Here is a 19,680-nt window from a genome sequence, read left to right as displayed (position 1 = left end):
CCAGGTCTTACAGTCAATTCATTAATCCATTTTTAATTAATTTTTGTGTATAGCATGAGATAGTGGGTGAGTTTCATTCGTTTGCTCCTGGCTGTCCAGTTTCTCCTATACCATTTATTGAAGAGACTTTCCTTTCTCCATTGTTGTTTCCTGACTCTTCTGTTGAAAATTAGCTGCCCATATATCTGTGGGTTTATTTCTGGAGTCTCAATTCTATTACATTGATCTGTGTGTCTGTTTTTCTTCCGGTACCATGTCGTTTTGATTACTATAGCTTTGTAGTATACTTTGAAATCAGGGAGTGTGATACCTGCAGCTTTCTTCTTTTTTCCTCATGATTGCTTTGGCTATTTGGGGTCTTTTGTTGTTCCATATAAAATTTAGGATTCTTTGTTCTGTTTCCATGAAAAATGTCACTGGTATGTTGATAGGGATCGCATTGAATTTGTAGATATCTTTGGGTACTATGGACATTTTAACTATGTTATTTCTTCCAATTCACAAGCATGGAATATCTTTCCATTTCTTTGTGTCTTCTTCAATTTCTTTCAACAATTTATTATAGTTTTTAGTGTACAAATCTTTCCCCTTCTTGGTTAAATTTATTCCTAGGTATTTTATTCCTTTTGTTGTGGTTGTAAATGGGATTGTTTTCTTGATTTCTCTTTCTGCTAGTCTATTGTTAGTGTATAGAAATGCAACTGATTTTTGTTTATTGATTTTGTACCCTGCAACTTTACCATATTTGTTTATTTTTTCTAATAGTTTTTGGCGGATTCTTTAGGGTTTTCTATATATAACATCATGTCATCTGCAAATAGTGATAGTTTCACTTCTTCATTTCCAATTTGGATAACTTTTCTTTTCCTTGCCTAATTGCTATGACTAGAATGTCCAATACTATATTGAATAAGAGTCATGGGAGTGGGCATCCTTGCTTTTTTCCTGTTCTTAGAGAAATAGCTTTCAGTTTTCACCATTGAATATGATGTTATGTGTGGGTTTGTCATATATGGCCTTTATTATGTTGAGGTAATTTTCTTCTATACCCATTTTATTGAGAGTTTTTAAAGTCACAAGTGAATATTGGATCTTGTCAAATGCTTCCTCTGCATCTATTGAGATGATCATATGATTTTTATCCTTCATTTTGTCAATGTGGTATATCACATTGTTTGATTTTCTGAAGCTGAACCATTCTTGCATCACTCTAATAACTCCCACCTGACCGTGGTATATGATCTTTCTGTGCATTGTTGTATTTGGTTTGCTAATATTTTGTTGAGGATTTTTACATCTGTGTTCATCAGTGATATTTGCCTGTAATTTATTTTTTGTGTGTTTTCCTTTTCTGGTTTTGTTATCAGGGTAACATTGGCCTCGTAAAATGAGTTATGAAGCATCTGCTTCTATTCAATTTTTTGGAAGCATTTGAGAAGGATAGATATTAAATCTTCTTGCTGTCTAGGTATTTTACAGTATGACAACCCTGCCCACATCCAAAGTTGACATTGAGCTAAGGACCTGAGCTTAGGATTCCACCACAAGTTCCTGCTTTGCTTTTCCTGAGGCACCTTTTATTTATTTATTTATTTGTTTGTTTATTTTTTGGTGAAGAAGATTGGCCCTGAGCTAACATCTATTGCCAATCTTCCTCTTTTTTTGCTTGAGGAAGATTGTTGCTGAGCTAATATCTGTGGAAATCTTCCTCTATTTTGTATGTGGGATGCTGCCATAGCATGGATTGATGAGTGGTGCATAGGTCTGCATCCAGGATCCGAACCTGTGAAACTTAAGCCACTGAAGCAGAGTGTAAACTTAACCACTGTGTCACTTAGCTGGCCCTCTCCAGCTTTCTTCTTATAGTTGATTTCTAGTTTCATACCACTGTGGTTGTAAAAGATGCTTGATATGATTTCAATCTTCTTAAATTTAGTGAGACTTGTTTTGCTTCCTAATTTGTTTTGCTTGGGAAGAAGGTATGTTCTGCTGCCTTTGGATGGAATGTTCTCTCTATAAATCTATTAAGTCCATCTGGTATAATGTTTCCTTTAAGGCCAATATTTCCTTGTTGACTTTCTGTCTAGATGAACTATCCATTGATATCAATGGGATATTAAAGTCTCCTACCTATTATTATTGCGTTGCTGTCAGTTTCTACCTTTATATCTGTTAATAATTGCTTTATGTATTTTGGTTCGCCTATGTTAGGTGCATATATATTCATAAATGTATGTCTTGTTGATGGGTTCTTCCCTTTATCATTATATAAATCCATCTTTGTCTCCTGTTATCTTTTTTGGCTTGAAGTCTATTTTGTCTGACTTTAATTTGGTTGCTACTTGCTTGAAGAATCATCTTTCACCCCTTCACTTTGAGCTTATGTTTGTCTTTAGAGCTGAGATTGGTCTCCTGGAGGCAGTATATTGTTTGGTCTTCTTTTCTAATCCATCCTGCCACTCTGTGTCTTTTGATTCATGAATTCAACCTATTTACATTTAGGGTGATTATTGATATATTAGGACTCAGTCCTGCCATTTTGTCTTTTGTTTTCTGGTTGCTCTCTATTTCCATTGTTTCTTTTTCTTGTTTCTGTCTGACATTTCAGTTTGGTGGTTTTCTGTGATGTTTTTCTCAGTTTCCTCTTTTTTTGTCTCATGTCTCTGTTCTAATTTTTTGTTTTGTGGTTATCACGAAGTTTGTATAAAAGATCTAATAGATGATAAGATAGTCCTTTTTCTGCTGATAGCATCTTATTTTCTTTTGCCTGTACAGGTTCTCTTCTTTTTCTCTTCTTCTTTTATGTTTTTGTTGTTGCAAATTGTCCCTTTTTATGTTGTGAGTTTGTTACCAAATTGAAGTGGTTATTGTTTTTTTAATGCTTTCTTTCCCTTTAACTTTTGTGTTATTATTGTTTACCAACCTATTCTTATATAGAGTTGCAATTTTTTTTGTCTATCTATTTATCACTTTGCTCAAGGTTTTGTTTACCTTTGCCTTTTTGTTTCAGGTAAGAGAGCTTCTTTCAACATTTCTTGTAGGGCAAGCCTACTGGCTATGAACTCCCTCAGCTTTTGTTTGTCTGAGAGAGCCTTTGTTTCTTCTTCATATCTGAGGGATAACTTTGCTGGATAAAGTATTCTTGGGAACAGTTTTAGCTTTCAATATTTTGAATATATCATTCTACTCTCTCCTGGCCTAGAGAGTTTCTGCTGAGAAATCTACTTATAGCCTAATGGAGTTCCCTTGTAGATCATTGTTTCCCCTCCTGGCTGTCTTTAATCTTCTTTCTTTGTCAATGACATTCACAGTTTTATTATCATGTGTCTTGGAGAAGGTCTTTTTATATTGAGATGATTCGGTGTTCTATTTGCTTCATGGATTTGTATATCAGATTCCTTCCCCAGGTTTGGGAAGTTCTCAACTATTAGTTCTTCAGATAAACTCTCTGCTCCCTTCTCTCTCTCTTCTCCTTCTAGGGTACCCATTATACTTATGTTGCTCTTTCTAATGGAGTCAGGTTGTTCTCATAGAATTTTTGCATTAAAAAAAAATCACAGTTCTCTCTCTTATAGTTGCATCGTTTCTAGATTTCTATCTTTGTGCTCACTAATTCTCTCTTCTATATGGTCTGGTCTACTTCCAATGCTTTCAAATATATACTTCATCTTATTTATTGAGTTCTTCAGATCCAGAATTTTATTTTTTAGACTTTCAATTGCTTTGGCAAAGTATTCCTTCTGTTCGTTAATTTCATTCCTGAGCTCATTTAACTGCCTTTCTGAGTTTTCTTGTAGCTCGTTGAGTTTCTTCATTACAGCTATTTTGAATTCTTTGTCAGTTACATTCTTCAAATCACATTCTTCTATGACTTTATGTCTGGTTTATGAAGAATTGTTGTTTTCTTTTTGTTCTGCCGTGTTACATGGCTTTTTGTGGTGTTTGATGAGTTATTCTTCTGCCAGTGCATTTGTTGTAGCAAACACTTTTCTTATTGAAGTATAGCTTTGTTTGCTTTGGTTCGAACTATTCAAGCAGTTGGTGATCAGGGACCTTTCTTTTGATTTTCAGTAGGTGGTACTATAGCACCAGTCTCTTTTACCTGATATGCCTCTGGTTATATTTGAGGATCAGCGCTTTCCATTCTCCACTGCCTCTATTAGGGGTGTCACTGGTACCCTCATAATTGCTGCCAGTGCCTCTGGGGGCCACTGATGCTTTGCTGTTGCTGGTGTCACTATGGTCACTAACTTCACTGCTGAGAGCACAGGAATGGGGATGCCTCCACTGCATCTAGGATACCTGGGTCACAAGCACTACCACTGTGGTGAGGGAAGAGGGAGGACACTGAGTTCATAGGGCACCACCTCAGGTGTTGTCTGATTCTTTGTGGCTTCAAGTGCTGCTGCAGTCAGAAGGCCAGAGGTTTGTACATGCCTCTCCTGCTGCTACCTGGTTCTGGGACATCGCCAACGGGTTGGGATTATGGGGCTCTACCTCCCCTGTTGCCTGGTTCCCTGCAGCTGCAGGCACTGCTGTGGTTGCGATCCCAGAGTTGTGTGTGTGCCTCTGCTGCTGCTACTAGGTTCTGACCTGTGGCTGGGGGGTTGAGATTGTGAGGCTCTGCCTCTGCTGGTGTCCAGTTTCCTGTGTCTGCAGGCACCACTGTGGTTGGGAGGCCAGTCATGCATGCACCTAGACTGCTTCTAATGGGCTCTGAGCTACAGCTAGGAGTTCAGGATTATGGGGCTCTGCCTCTACTGTTGTTCTATTCCCTGTGGCTGCAGGCATTCCTGTGGCTGGGAGGCCAGAGTTGTGTGCATGCCTTTGCTGCTATTATTGGGCTCTGAGCCATGGTTAAGGGGTTTGGATAGCAGGGTTCTACCTCTGTTGGTACCCTGCTCCTTGCGTCCATAGGCATCACAGTGGCTGGGAGGCCAGAGTTGTGTGTGTGCCTCTGATGCTTCTACCAGGTTCTCTGGGCTAAGAACAGCTGACTTAGCTGCACCAGCTGAGCAGCCAGGATCATGGGCACCACCTCTCCTGTCCCCCTAGTTTACCTCCTCTATGTGCTCTCATCCACCCACCTTTGTATGTACCAATATGTGGATCTGTCTTATGTCCTGATGTGTTGGGTAATGTAGCCTTTGTTGAATTTTGGAAGTTTTACTTATTGCAGATTGAAGGGAAGAGACAAATGGGATGTCTTGTGCCACCATAATGATGATGCCACTGTCATTATATCTTCTTGATGGATCAAACTTTTTATCAATATATAATGTCCTTCTTTGTCTCCTATAACCTTTTTTGACTTAAAATCTATTTTTTTTCTGATCATAACATAGCCACTTTAGTTCTTATTTGGTTACTATTTGCATGGAATATCATTTTACATCCTTTTACCTTCACCCTCTTTGTGTCTTTGTATTAAAAATGAGTCTCTTGTGGACAGCATATCAATAGGTCATTTTCAAAAATCCCTCTGCCAATCTCTGCCTTTTAATTTTGGAGTTTAATTTATTTGCATTTAATGTAATTACATGAAGGACTTCTTTTTAGGTATTATTTTCTGAATATCTTATATGCTTTTTGCTCTCCAATTCCTCCATTACTGCCTTTTGGGGGTATTTACTTGACTTTTTTTGTGGTGTACCATTTTTATTCCCTTTTCCCCTTTTCTGAGTAATTTTTAGTTATTTTCTTGGTTTCTCTTTCAGGGATTATGATTAACATCTTAAACTTACAAAAACCTAGTTTGAGTAATACCAACTTAGTTTCAATAGTATACAAACATGCTTTTATGTATCTTTGTACCTACAATTTTATATTGTTAAAATCACATATTTATATGTTGTGTGCCTGGTAACATAGACTTATGATTATTATTTTATGAATTTGCCTTTTATATCAAATAGGGAAAAAAGTAGAGTCACCAACCAAAAATACAATAATACAAGCTTTAATACTTACCTACATAGTTGCCTTTACCAGTGTTCTTTATTCACCCAGATGACTGAGTTACTGTGTAGTGTCCTTTCATTTTAGCCTGAAGGACTCCCTTTAGTATTTCTTGTAGGGCAGGTCTACTAGTAATAAAGTCCCTTAGCTGTTTTTTGTGTGTGTGAGGAAGATTTCCTCTGAGCTAACATCTGTTGCCAATCTTCCTCTACTTTGTATGTGAGATGCCTCCACAGCATGGCTGGTGAGTGGAGTAGATCCTCACTCATGATCCAAAACTGTAAACCTGGGCCACCAAAGTGGAGTGTGCAGAACTTTAACCACTTGGCCATGGGGCTGGCTCCTGCTTTTTTTTTTTTTTTTTTTACCTGGGAATGTCATAATTTCTTCTTCATTCTTGAAGATAGTTTTGTTGCGTATAGGACTCTTGGCTGTATTAGACTACTAGGGCTGCCATAACAAAATTCTATAGACTAGGTGGCTTACACAACATAAATTTATTTTCTCACAGTCACAGTTCTGGAAGCTGGAAGTATAAGATCAAGGTGCCCGCAGGGTTGATTTCTCATTAAGTTCCTCTCTTTGGCTTGTAGATGACTGTCTTCTTGTGTCCTCACATGGCCTTTTCTCTGTGTGTGCACACTCTTTGTGTCCCTTCTCATAAGGACACCAATCCTATTGGATTAGGGGCACCCTAAGATTTTATTTGACTTTAATTACAAGCTTAAAGGTTCTATCTCCAAATACAGTCACATTGGGACTTAGAGCTTAAACATGTGAATTTTAGGGGATACAATTCAGTCTATAACATTGGTTTACAATTTTTTTCCTTCAGCACTTTAGATATGTGATTAAGCTGTCTTCTGGCCGTCATGGTTTCTGATAAGAAATAAGCTGTTAGTCTTATTAGCATCCCTTTTATGTGATAAGTCACTTCACTCTTCCTGCTTTCAAGATTCTATATTTGTTTTTGTCTTTTGACAATTTGATTATTACATGTCTTGTGGATTTCTTTGAGTGTTTCCTGCTGGAAGTTTTTTAAGCTTCTTGGGTGTGTTGATTCATATCTTTCATAAAATTTGGGAGTTTTTGACTATGATTTCTTCATATAATTGTTCTGTCCTGTTTTCTCTTTCTTCCTTTATAATTGCCATAATGTATATATTGGTTTGCTCGATGCTCTCCCACAAGTTTATTAGCCTCTGTTCACTTTCTTCTTTTTTCCTTTATTCTTAGAATAATTTTAATTATCCTATATTTAAGTTTTCTGATTTTTGTCTTTCTGCTCAAATCTTTTGTTGATCTCCTCTACTGAATAAATCATTTCTGTTATTGTACTTTTTGGCTCCAGAATTTCTATTTGCTTCATTTCTATAATTTAAATCTCTTCGTTGATATTCTCATTTTGTTCATATATCATCTTGCTGGTTTACTTTAGTTCTTTGTGTCTGCTTTCCTTTAGCCTCTTGCGTATATTTAAGACAGTTAATTTAAAATATTTTTCTAGTAAGTTCAATGCCTGGGCTTCGTCAGGGACAGTTTATTTCAATTAATTTTTCCTTCAAATTGGCCATACTTTTCTGTTTCTCTGCATTCTTTGTAATTTTTTATTGAATATGGGATATTTGAATATTATAACATGGTAACTCTTGAATTCAGATTCTCCACTTTCCCTAGGGCATGCCGTTCTTGGTTGTTGAAAGCTTAGCTTGTGTTCAATGCATGTTGTAGCTGAATTTTACTTGAACTCCAGTAGCTTAATAAAAGAAACACTTTTCTCAGTCTGTGTAGATTAGTTTTGTGCTGGGGGACTCCTCTAATACTTAGCTAGGCCATTTAAAATGCTATCTCATCCCTCACTTCCTTATTCCATTGAACATACAGATCATCCAGTGATGAAAGCTTAGGGTCTTCTTCTCAGGTCTTTTCTGAGCATGCATACTGTCCTGGTGCTTTTGCTTGCCCTTTTTAATGCCCGAATTTCCCAAATAAACTTCCTCCATGGCTTTCCCTGTAGTTATAGGAGGTCTATTGTATTTCTCAACTGTAATCTTTTGCTCCAGGCTGCTCTGGGTTTTTCAGTAGCCTTAAAATGTTTTTTGAGCAATGCCTGACACTTTTTCACCATAAGTGGGTTTCCAGTTGGGCAACACAGAGTCAAGTGCCTTGTGTCAGTCCTCCATGTAGTCTCCAAGCAGTTTAGAACAGAAAAACACAATAATTTGCAAATCATTTCTACTTAGCTCCCTCTGGAACAGAAGACCAAGGTCTCACACTAGGAATATGGGCTCCCATTTTCAAGACTAGTGCCAAGCTGGAGGGGAGGCAAGAGAAAGTAAAAAACGTACAAAACTTTCTTGCCTTTTTGAAGTTGGCTTTTTCTTGATTAAGCATTTACTTGGTTACTGTAAACCTTTGGTATCCAGAGTTCTGACAGTTAGTTTCTTGATTTTTTGGGGAGTTGATGTTTCTATGGAGATACAGGAGTTTGAAGTTGTCCACTTGCCATTTTCCTGATGTCACTTCCAATCTCTAGTTTTTAATTGGTGTATTGAGACCATTTGCATGTAGTATAATTATTAAAATGCTAGGGCCTAAGTCTACCATTTTATTATTGGTTTTTGTTTCTGTTTTCTTTTTTTATGCCATAGTGTGGATTACTTGAACATATCTTTAGAATTCCATTTTTATTTTTCTATGGTGTTTTTGTGTGTATCTCTTAGTGGTTGTTCTTTGTTAGTACATTATATATACCCAACTTACCACAGTCTACTTGTGTCAACATTTTACCAGTCCTAGTGAAACATAGAAATCTTACCTCCCTTTATAGCCTTTTATCCTTCCTCATTTATGATATAATTATCTTAAATGTTTCCTCTGAATTCAGTGAGGATCACATCAGAAAATGTCATTTTAATATTTTGCTTCAAGTGTTAAACATAATTTATAAAACTCAGGGAGAGAAGGAAAGTCTGTTGTATTTACTCATATTATTACTCTTTTTATTGTTTTTCTTACTTTCTTATATTTCAAATTCTAAAATTTTTATTTGATTCTTCATTATATCTTTTCTTTATTGAGATTTTCATTTTCTTTACTAAAACTTTCTATTTTTTTACTTTTAAGCATCATCATATTGCTCATTGAAGCATATTATTATTTCTTTTCTGTTTAGAGAACTTTCTTTAGCCATTCTTTTAGGTTTGGTCTGTTGGCAATAAATTTTCTTAGTTTTTCTTCTGAGAATGTATTTACCCTTCTTTTTTGGTGAAAAAGACTTCAATTTTTGTTTGAAAGTATGCAATCAAAAACAAGAATAAACACTCAGACTCCAGTATACAAACTGTGCAAAGAACTTTCACAGTCAATTTTCAATAGAGAAAGGAAAAGGCAAAGAAACCCAAAATATATATGCAGCCTCACCAGCAATGAAATAATTGTAAAGGAAAACTCTTTAGTATTCTTCTTTACTTGTTAAGTAATATTTTTATGTGAATACCCAAATCGATATTACCTTGCAACAGCACTTCATGAGAATTACATTCCCCTTTATTTTTAAAGAATATTTACCTGGATGCAGAGTAGGGTTGACAGTTCTTTTCTTTCAGCACTTAAAAAATGTTGTACCATTTCCTCCTGGGCCACATAATTTCTGATTAAAAACCAGCTGTCATTCGAATTGCTGTTTTTCCAGAGGTAAAGGGTCATTTTTCTCACTGTTGTCAAGACTTTTTCTTTTTTATTAATTGAAGCATAGTTGACACACAATATTATTAGTTTCACATATACAACTTAGTGATTCAACATTCATATACATTGCAAAATGATCACCATGACAAGTCTAGTAACTATCTGTCACCATACAAAGTTATTACAATATTATTGACAATATTCCTTATGCTGTATATTACATCTCATGACATTTATTTCATAACAGGAAGTTTGTACCTCTTAACTGCTTTCACCTATTTTGCTCATCCTCCCACCCCTCTCCCTTCTGGAAAGCACAAGTTTGTCCTTTGTATCTATGAGTTTGTTTCTGTTTTGTTTTGCTTGTCATTTATTTTGTTTTTTAGATTCCACATATAAGCGTAATCATATGGTATTTGTCTTTCTCTGTCTGACTTATTTCACTTAGCATAATACTCTATAGGACCATCCATGTTGTCACAAATGGCAATATTTCATTCTTTTTCATGGCTGAGTAATATTCCATCGTGTATATATGTATGTATATGTGTATATATATATATATATATATATACACACCACATCTTCTTTATCAATTCATCTATCAATGAATATATGTTATTTCCACATCTTGGGTGTTATGAATAATGCTGCAAAGAACATGGGAATGCAGATATCTCTTCCAGATAGTGATTGCATTTCCTTTAGGTATATGCCTAGAAATGAGATTCCTGGATCATATGGTAGTTCTATTTTCAGTTTTTTTGAGGTACCTCCATACTGTTTTCCATTGCAAGTGTACCAATTTACATTCCACCAAGAGTGCAATGGACATAGGTTGCTTTGATATTTTGGCTATTTTAAATAATGCTACAATAAACATAAGGGTACATATATGTTTTTTAGTTAGTGTTTTCATTTTCTTTGGATAAATATTCAGAAGTAGAATTGCTGGATTATATGGTAGTTCTATTTTTGATTATTTTTTTTTGGTGAGGAAGATTCACCCTAAGCTAACATCTGTTGTCAATCTTCCTATTTTTCTTTTTTTGCTTGAGGAAGATTAGCCCTGAGCTAACATTTGTGCCAATCCTCCTCTTCTTTGTATGTGGGATGCCTCCACAACATGGCTGATGAGTGGAATAGGTCTGCACCTGGGATCCAAACCTGCAAACTTGGGCTACCAAAGTGGACCATGTAGAACTTTAACCACTTGGCAACTGGGTTGGCCTGTATTTTTGGTCTTTTGAGGGACCTTCATACTGTTTTCCATTGTGGCTGCACTAAATTATGTTCCCACTAAGTTTATAAGGGTTTCCTTTTATCCACATCCTCACCAACACTTGTTATTTATTTCTTTTTGATAATAGCCATTCTGACAAATGTGTCAAGGTTTTTTTTCTTTAGTTTTTATGAGCTTGATTATGATGTATCTCAGCATAGATTTCTTTGGGTTCATTCAGCTTCTTTTATCTGTAGCCTTATGATTTTGCTAAAATTGGAACATTTTTACCACTGTTTCTTTGAGTATTTATTCTACTTCTATGTCTGGATTGACCAAGGCAAGCCCCTCCTCTTTTAATTAAAGAATCATTCTATTTCCCTAGCCTCAAATGCTACAGGTGCTTTATTTATAAGCTTTTGACTTTTTTAATTTACCCTGTCAATGACAACCTGATTCAAGAGAGAAATTTTTCATCAGCCAATTTTCATTGAACAGGGCTGCTTTGTTCAGAAAAAGAGAAAGGTCTTACAGGAAAATTTTCATCTTTTTTGTGCAGTGCTTGCAGGGATGTTATTTATAAATCTTATCATCCCACTGCCCCATTTACCTTGGAGATGCCTACCTTATTGATGAAAGTCTTCCATTTCCTTATATGTTCTGGTTATAGCAACTTAACAAAATTTATTTCATCTTGTTGGCTGTCACAATAGTGACTATTTTGTTCGTGACTAGTCTTCTACCTTTCATCCCTGCCTGCTTCATCTATGGTTACTTTATTAATGAAAAGTCTTATATCATTATGTCCTGGACTGGGAATAAATTTCTTTTCTTTTTCTTTTTTTAAAATAATGAAGCAAGTCTTCCTAGTCTCTGAGCATCTCAGCAATGATTGTTTTGTTCTATAAATTAGACAAGGTTACCTCATTCTTAAAGAAAATTTTCCAACATCTTCATTTGTATCAGCAATGGTCACTTGTCCAAAAGAGTAGTCTTCCATCCCTCATATCTGCCTAGCTATGGCTACTTCGCTCATTCAAGGTCTTCTAATTCCCAATTTAAACTTGTCATAGCTGACCACCTTGTTCATGAAGTAAATCTTTCATATTTCTTTTGCAATATATATAGACAACATACTTAGTAAACACATCTTCTATCTCCAACCTCTCGATCTTCACCAGCCACAGCAAATTTATTGATTAAAGGACTCTTCTTCTCATGCCTGCAAAGGACATAACTACCTTATTTAGGAAAAAGTATTCCATCTTTATGACCTTGCTGAGACAAATTCTCCCTTCTTTCCCACCTCACACACCCATCCCCCACATACATATTCCCACTTCCTTGTCTGCCCCAATCATGGCTCCAGTATTCATGAAAGAAGTCTTCAACCTCCTGACATGCTTCAGTCATAGCTACTTTGTTATGAAAAGTAGTCTCCTCTTTCCCTCTTTGAACTCGCCATGGCTAGTTTTTTCACTAAATAAGTCTCCAACTTTCCTGTAGAGAAGGTATCATAAAGTGATTAGGAGTAGAATGTTTACAGTTATACTGCTTGGATTTGAAGTATGGCTCCATCACTTACCAACTGTATAACCTTGAGCAATTAATTTAGTTACCTCACACCTCAGTTTTCTCATCTGTAAGATGGGGATAACAGTAGCAGTAATACCTACTTCCTTGTTTTTTTCAAGATTAAATACAATAATGTATATAAAACACCTAAAACTAAAGTACTTGAAGTGTTGGCTAGTACTATTTTTGTACATTATATATTATTGAAAATCAACAATAAAAACTATATAAAGAGCTCCAGCCACAAGTGCTTTGTTCGTGAATAATTGCTCAACCTCCCATGCCTATAATGACCATGAATACATTTTTTTTTAGAAAGTCTTCCCTGTTGCTCCTTGTTTTGGCCATGGCTATTTTATTTAGGAAAGGAGACTTTCACCTCTTTCTCAACATCATTGGTAATGCTTTGTTCACAAAAGATGTGTGCTATGGTCTGAATGTTTGTGTCCCCCCAAAATTCATATGTTGAAATCCTAACCCTGAAGGTGATGGTATTAGGAGGTGGGGCTCTTGGGGGTTCTTAAATGATGAAGGTGGAGACCTCATGAATGGGGATTAGTACCCTTATAAAAGAGACCCCACATCACTCCTCAGCCCCTTCTGCCATGTGAGATTATAGCAAAAAGACAGCTAGCTATGAACCAGGAAGTGGGTCCTCAGCAGACACCAAATCTGCCAGTGACTTGATCTTGGACTTTCCAGCCTCCAGAACTGTATTTCTGTTGTTTATAAGCAACCCAATCTGTGGTATTTTATTATATCAGCCTGAATGTGGTTTGCTTTCTAGTCTGTGCTAGTCATGTCTACTTGGATCATAAAATGTCTTTGGTTTCCCGATTTGTACCAACCATAGCTTCACAAAATAAATCTTTCATCATTTTCTTTGTACTCACCACCTAGCTACTTTTTTCAAAAAAGAAATCTTCCATTTGTTTTACTGCTCCAACCAGTGTTTCTACTTGGTTCATGAACAAATCTTCTATTTCTTTGTCAGCATTGACCATGGCTACTTTGTTCACATCTTTCACTTTCAGTTTGCAATGGCCTATGGCTACTTTTGTCATGAAAGAAGACTTACATCTTCTGTATGTATCAGTCATGGTTACCTTGATAATAAGAGTCTTTCACCTTTTTCACTGTCTTAGTAATGGCCATCTTGTTCACAAGAAGAATATAACTCCATGGCTACCTTATCCATGAAAATTGCATTCTTTCATCTCCTTTACAGCACAGGCCATGGATACTTCATTCCTGAAGAAAACCTTCTACTTTTATGGGATCTACAACTGCCAGATCTTAACTACTGTGCCTAGTTTGTATCCCTTGCTTTTATTGCACATAAGAATCCTGCTGGTGAAAGCCTCATGTATCTACATCATCCTGCCAAACATCTGCAGACTAATGTCCAGATCATGTGTACCAAACAAGGTACTGGAATATGACTGCTGCTATGTCTCCTAATGATAATCCAACTGGGGTATCCATTGTGATATTCCCTTATAACAATTCACTGCACTTCTGCACCCTGAACATTCTCTTTCAGAGCAATTTTGATTGCCAATCTTGCTACCTCCTTGTATCTCCTAGTTTCACCAATATCTTGACAGTATATAGAGAGACATATAAAGAGTATTCTAACCAATACAAAGACGTGGGCAAGGATATCTGAATGGGAGACCCCATTTGTTTCTCCTCCCTACAATTTTATACTGTATATCCATGCCAATTTATAAACATTCACTCCAGTTTTTATGCTTTATGCTTCAGCTGGTATGCCCTTCCACCATATATCCTACTAATTTCTCCAACCTAAGAAGGAGCATTCAGTTATGGAAAAGATGCCATAATCATGGTGAGACAATGGCCAATTTTGGTACTTGGCTCCCTTGAAGGGGTCAAGATCACAAAAGCAGTCATGGAAACCCTCTACCACCCCAGGAATGCATTATAGTGCATTAGAGCTTTCTATGGGTAAACCTGTAAAAACCCAAGCTCTGCCTAGGGAAGGGTTTCTTCAGGACACATGTTTATCTCAACTCAGCCTCTTCATTGGACCAACTTGTCCAAGCAAACACAGACTATTAATTTTCAAAAAGTCAGCTGTGGGTGAAGGTGAAATGCTCTTTTCTTGAGAATAATATGAACCACTTCTGCTTAGGCCTACTGCTCCTTGTTTCCAACATCTCTGAACCTCATTTGACTTTACACCTTGGCTTTTGATCCTCAACTCATGCCTGCTTAAAAGCTTGATCAGTTACTATGGATGTGCATATCTGGCTTCATCTGGCACCTTCCTTCAGACCTGATGTTTTGTATTCCTACTGGAGAGCTACACACTATAATTTCAGGTAAGACTCTCTTTATTTTCACCCAACTGTCTGGGTCACCTTTTTTCCCTAAATCCCCTACAGTATGAATTAGAAGCTTGGATACACTGTACAAATGGAGGATAGCACTAACCTAAATAGGAAAGTAAAAGCTAACTATCAGATACAAAGGAGAGCTAGAGGTGATCAATGTGTATTCATAAGTTCTTCTTTCCACAGACCACCTGCAACACCCTCAATGCCAGTCTAACTCCATCCTCAGAAAATAAAAGTGGGAAATCTATATAGAAAGGCTTCCTTATAAAAAAATTACGAAGATGATAAAATTCAAAAGTATCTAGTATACACGTTTCCTAAGACAGTCTGAAAGGCTAGCGTTTCTAGAATCTTGACAACTAAGGATGGTGTTGAGATGACTGGTCATGTTTATCCTACAGCACTTGGGAGGATATTTTTTCAATTAGGCATGTGAGAATTATTCATGGTTTCTGACTACAATCTGGTAATATTTGCTTGTCCCACCCAGGTGTTTCTGACCAGCTGCCATTCATCAGATCTGCCAGGGGGAACAGCCAGTCAGCATGCCACTACATTCAAACAACTGGCCCAGGGACTGTTCGCAAACCAAAGCCCCAAGAACATCTGGACACCAAGCATTACTTCTACATACTGCCATAAATGCTAATTCTCCAGTAGCGTGCCTAAGAAGTGAGTAGGGAAAGACCCTAACAGGTCCCTGTATACATATCCTAATTCGGAATAAAAGAAGGCTGGAACACAGGAAGCAGGAGTGCGTTGCAGGCCAAAATGGAGAGTATGTCAGGCACCGTGGAAAAATAGATTTAAGTACGTAAGCTGAAAACTAAAAGGCAGTGTGTGTAGGGTAGGGGTCATAGGAAAAACCTAAAAAGAGAGGTGGCAATATTGCAAATTTCTAAATTTTTCTAAAATACTGGAGTGTTTCAGTGTTTCTTAGGTGCCCTTCTTAAGAGAGAAGGTATTTTGAATGAGTGGTGAATTTTAAATGGAAGATTTAAATTAAAACTTTGTAGAAGCTGAGAAGCTGTCATGAATTTAATGGCACTTGTTTTTTCTCTTTGGTTCTTTCTCTCTCCCCTTTGTCCAAATAACATTAAGTTTCTGTTATGGACTATTTTTCTAATAAAAATGTAGCTCTAGGAATATCACTTTTGCTTGGGAAATGCTCTTATATAAGAGATGGGCCTTTAGAGTATTAGCCACTTCAAGGATCACATTTAGTTCAGAAATTTTATTTTGTTTACGAGCTTTTATGAAGGTGGGACTGATGTTATATTCTTATATGCTCTGATAGCTATTCTTTGAACTTTAGAAAGCTGAAACTCATGAAAGACTTTGGAGGTGCCTTGTCACTTTCAGTGGAAGAAATCACAGGGTGCAATTGCTAAAGAGACCCAGAATCAAACCAAGTTCTTGAGAATGAGATCATTCTCCCTGGGATTAAACATTTTAAATGAAAGCTGTATAAAAACATCTTCTATCTATGTTGGGACTTTATCTGGAGGATTAAGAGCCTGACTTGACAGTGGGAAGAGATTTGTATAGAAATACAGTATTCGAAATATGTTTTTGTTGTTATCTGCTGCAGCAGTAGATGCTAGAAGGGAGATTCTTGGTATCAGATCAGAAAACTTGAAAATTACAAGACACATGAGAGACGGGGGTTGGAATAACATAGTAGCAGGGCTCATTACTTATACCAGAGGGCACTACAGTCTACAACTGAAGAAGAGACCTTGGCTCCAGCTAGGACTTTGAATACTGTAGTTGGGTCTGAGAAGACTGAGAAGATAATGCAAGGGGGAAGAAGGAAGATTCTTTGTAAATATTTTGGGAGTTTAATTCATTTGTGAAGAAATGGTTGAATTGATAGAAGGGGGCTAGTAGTTTTAAATGTTACAAAGTGAAGGATAGTTGACATTTTATGTTGCTTGGTTTTGATAATGCTCCTTTAGAGTATAACATGTATAACCTTTCAAGTGAGCTTCCTGGGGTGAGGGGTTGTATTGTTAAATGTGAAGGAGAATATCATTAGCATTTTATATTGATGTCATTGTATTATTTGAACTATATTGATACCATTATATTCTGGACAACATATATTCTTCTTTGGTAAGCTTTGTGAGAAGAGAAGGGTATTTATATGGTTAAATGTGAGGGGGAGTATTTGTGGCATTTTAAGGTGATGCTATCATATTATTTGCAGTATAATCATGGTTGTGAAATGTATAACCTTGTTGCTTAAGATCGATGGATCGAGATGGGGTGTATACTTAGTACCGATTCCAGTATCTAGTAGTAGAAAGCAGTTAATAAATATTTGTTGATTGAATTAATGATTGATTGAGTGATAATTTATGTGGTATTTCCTCATTATTTATCTAGTATTTCCTCATAAATGCCAGACACATAAAATAAACAATCAGATGGTAGTCAGAAGCCACGAATAATCCTCACATACCCAATTGAGAAAAAATATCCTCCCATGTGCTGTAGAATGAACAGGTCCACTCATCTCAACAACTTCCTTAGTAGTCAAGATTCTAGAAACACCAGGCTTACATTTTTTTGTTAGGAAAAATGTATAGTAGATGTCGACATGGGATATCTGCCTATATCCCTGGAAGGCCAATTAGAGGTGGCTTTATCAATGGTACCTATCAGGAGGAAGATTTGGGTATTTAGGATATTAACTTTGGAGCTATGGGGCAGAGAGACTTGGCATTAAAATAGTCAGATTTTGGAGCTGCATTACTTCTAAAAGATGACTCAAACTGAAGCTTCTGAAGAGACCAGATAATAAATAGGCATATGATGACACCCTCTGAATTGACTGAGTGGAAGAAGTCAATGATGGTGTTATAGTGGATATTTTATTTTATTTTATTTTATTTATTTAAAAAATTTTTTTTTAGGAAGATAGCCCTAAGCTAACATTCACCACCAACCCTCCTCTTTTTGCTGATGAAGATTGGCCCTGAGCTAACATCCATGCCCATCTTCCTCTATATTATATGTGGGATGCCTGCCACAGCATGGCCTGATGAATAGTACTAGGTCCACACCTGGAATCCCAACCAGCCAACCTTGGGCTGCTGAAGCAGAACATGCAAACCTAACTGCTGCATCACCGAGCTGGCCCCTGTAATTGATGTTTTAAACTGATGACCCCACACTTCCTCTGGGAAACAACATTCCCAATCTACGTGGTCACAGGGATGGGTTCCTAGTGGCCATGTTTCTATATAAGACTATTCCTATCACCATAATGATCAATATTACACTATTCTTTTTTTTTTTTAAAGATTTTTTTTTAATTTTTCTCCTTTTTCTCCCCAAAGCCCCCCGGTACATAGTTGTATATTTCGTTGTGGGTCCTTCTAGTTGTGGCATGTGGGACGCTGCCTCAGCGTGGTCTGATGAGCAGTGCCATGTCTGCGCCCAGGATTCGAACCAACGAAACATTGGGCCACCTGCAGTGGAGCGAGCAAACTTAACCACTCGGCCACGGGGTCAGCCCCAATATTATACTATTCTTATGATCTCTAGTAATTACATTATTCCTATGATCATAGTTGACTGGATCAAGGGTGGACATCAGCTGAGCTGTTTAGAGTCCCTTCCCTACAAATTTAGAATTGGGATGGGGGGAGAAATATTTTTCTGTGGCTAAACTTACTATATGTGTAGCATAACTACAAAGTTATAAGTCTTAACTTCACAAATGAATGTGCAAGAAATGCCACATTATTTTATTTATGTTTATTTAAATCTACCTTCAAATTTTTACCCCACTAAGCTGGTGGGAAATTAAATGAAGTCATTTTTGAGGTCCCTCCTTCTTATAAATCCTAAGAGAAGAAGATGAGAGGCTTGTGTGGTGCTTGAACAATGGAGGTTACCAATGATATCCTCATTGTCCATGCCTGCTTACTACCCTTGAAATCTGGTGGCTCTGTAGCTTCTATGTCAACTATGAGCGAGGAAGTTTTTTTACCAAAAAAGGAAATTTTCTGTAGATATCTTCTGGGTTTGGTTCTAACTCCTCTGAGGCAAGAGAGTACCAAAAGGCCTGACTTTGTTTTTGTAATGAGATAGGACAAAATAGATGGATGGAAACCCTCCACAAATTAATGTCTCAATAAATTATACTGCTACTTATGTGAACTTTAGAGCTGTTGAGTGGGCATTTTAAGGGTACTACCAATAGGATTGCCTCCTCAGATCTCTGCAATTCCTCCTTTTCTGGTTACTACTTTGTTCTAATCTACAGAGGTGAACCTAGAGTCACAGAGACGGGGTGTCACTCAATGTGGTGGTCATTTTTATGTGTCAACTTGGCTAAGCTATGGTCCCCCATTATTCAATCAAACACTAATCTAGTTGTTGTAGAAGGTGTTTAATAGGTGTGATTAAAGTCTGTAATAAATTAAGGAGATTGTGCTACATGACACAGATGGCTCTTATCCAATCAGTTGAAAGGCCTTAAGAGGAGAGCAGAAGCTTCCCTGAAGAAGAATAAATTCTGCCTGTGGATAGCAGCTTCAGCTTATGCCCAAGGCATCTAACTTGTACTTCCTGATGACCTGCCCTGTGGATTTTGGATTTGCCTAGCCAGCCCCTACAATCACATAAGCCAATTCCTATTAAATCTCTTAATATATGTCTTACATGTATTATTATCTATAATATCGATATAATATATCTCTAGATTTATTTTCAGTCCATTCGGGCTGCTATAACAAGATACCACAGCCTTGGTAGCTCATAAAAAATATAAATTTATTTCTCACAGTTCTGGAAACTTGGAAGTCCAAGATCAAGGTGATAGCATGGTCAAATTCTAGTGAAAGCCCTCTTCTGGGTTGC

General features: G+C 36.9%; 1 long non-coding RNA gene across 1 annotated transcript in view; it reads left to right on the top strand.

Moving 5' to 3' along the window:
* Positions 1–17,143, top strand: part of LOC106846919 (uncharacterized) — a 100,875-nt gene extending 83,732 nt beyond the window's left edge. The window contains exons 3-5 of the long non-coding RNA XR_006522865.2: positions 13,674–13,873; positions 14,604–14,793; positions 15,299–17,143. This is a non-coding gene — a long non-coding RNA (uncharacterized lncRNA). The remainder of the gene's footprint in view (positions 1–13,673; positions 13,874–14,603; positions 14,794–15,298) is intronic.
* The last annotated feature ends 2,537 nt before the right edge of the window (positions 17,144–19,680 follow it).

This window comes from Equus asinus, chromosome X (genome assembly GCF_041296235.1).
Source record: "Equus asinus isolate D_3611 breed Donkey chromosome X, EquAss-T2T_v2, whole genome shotgun sequence".
In the NCBI taxonomy this organism is placed as follows: Eukaryota; Metazoa; Chordata; class Mammalia; order Perissodactyla; family Equidae; genus Equus; species Equus asinus.
The sequence above is the reverse complement of the archived record's forward strand: the minus strand, read 5'-3'. Positions and strand labels throughout refer to the sequence as shown.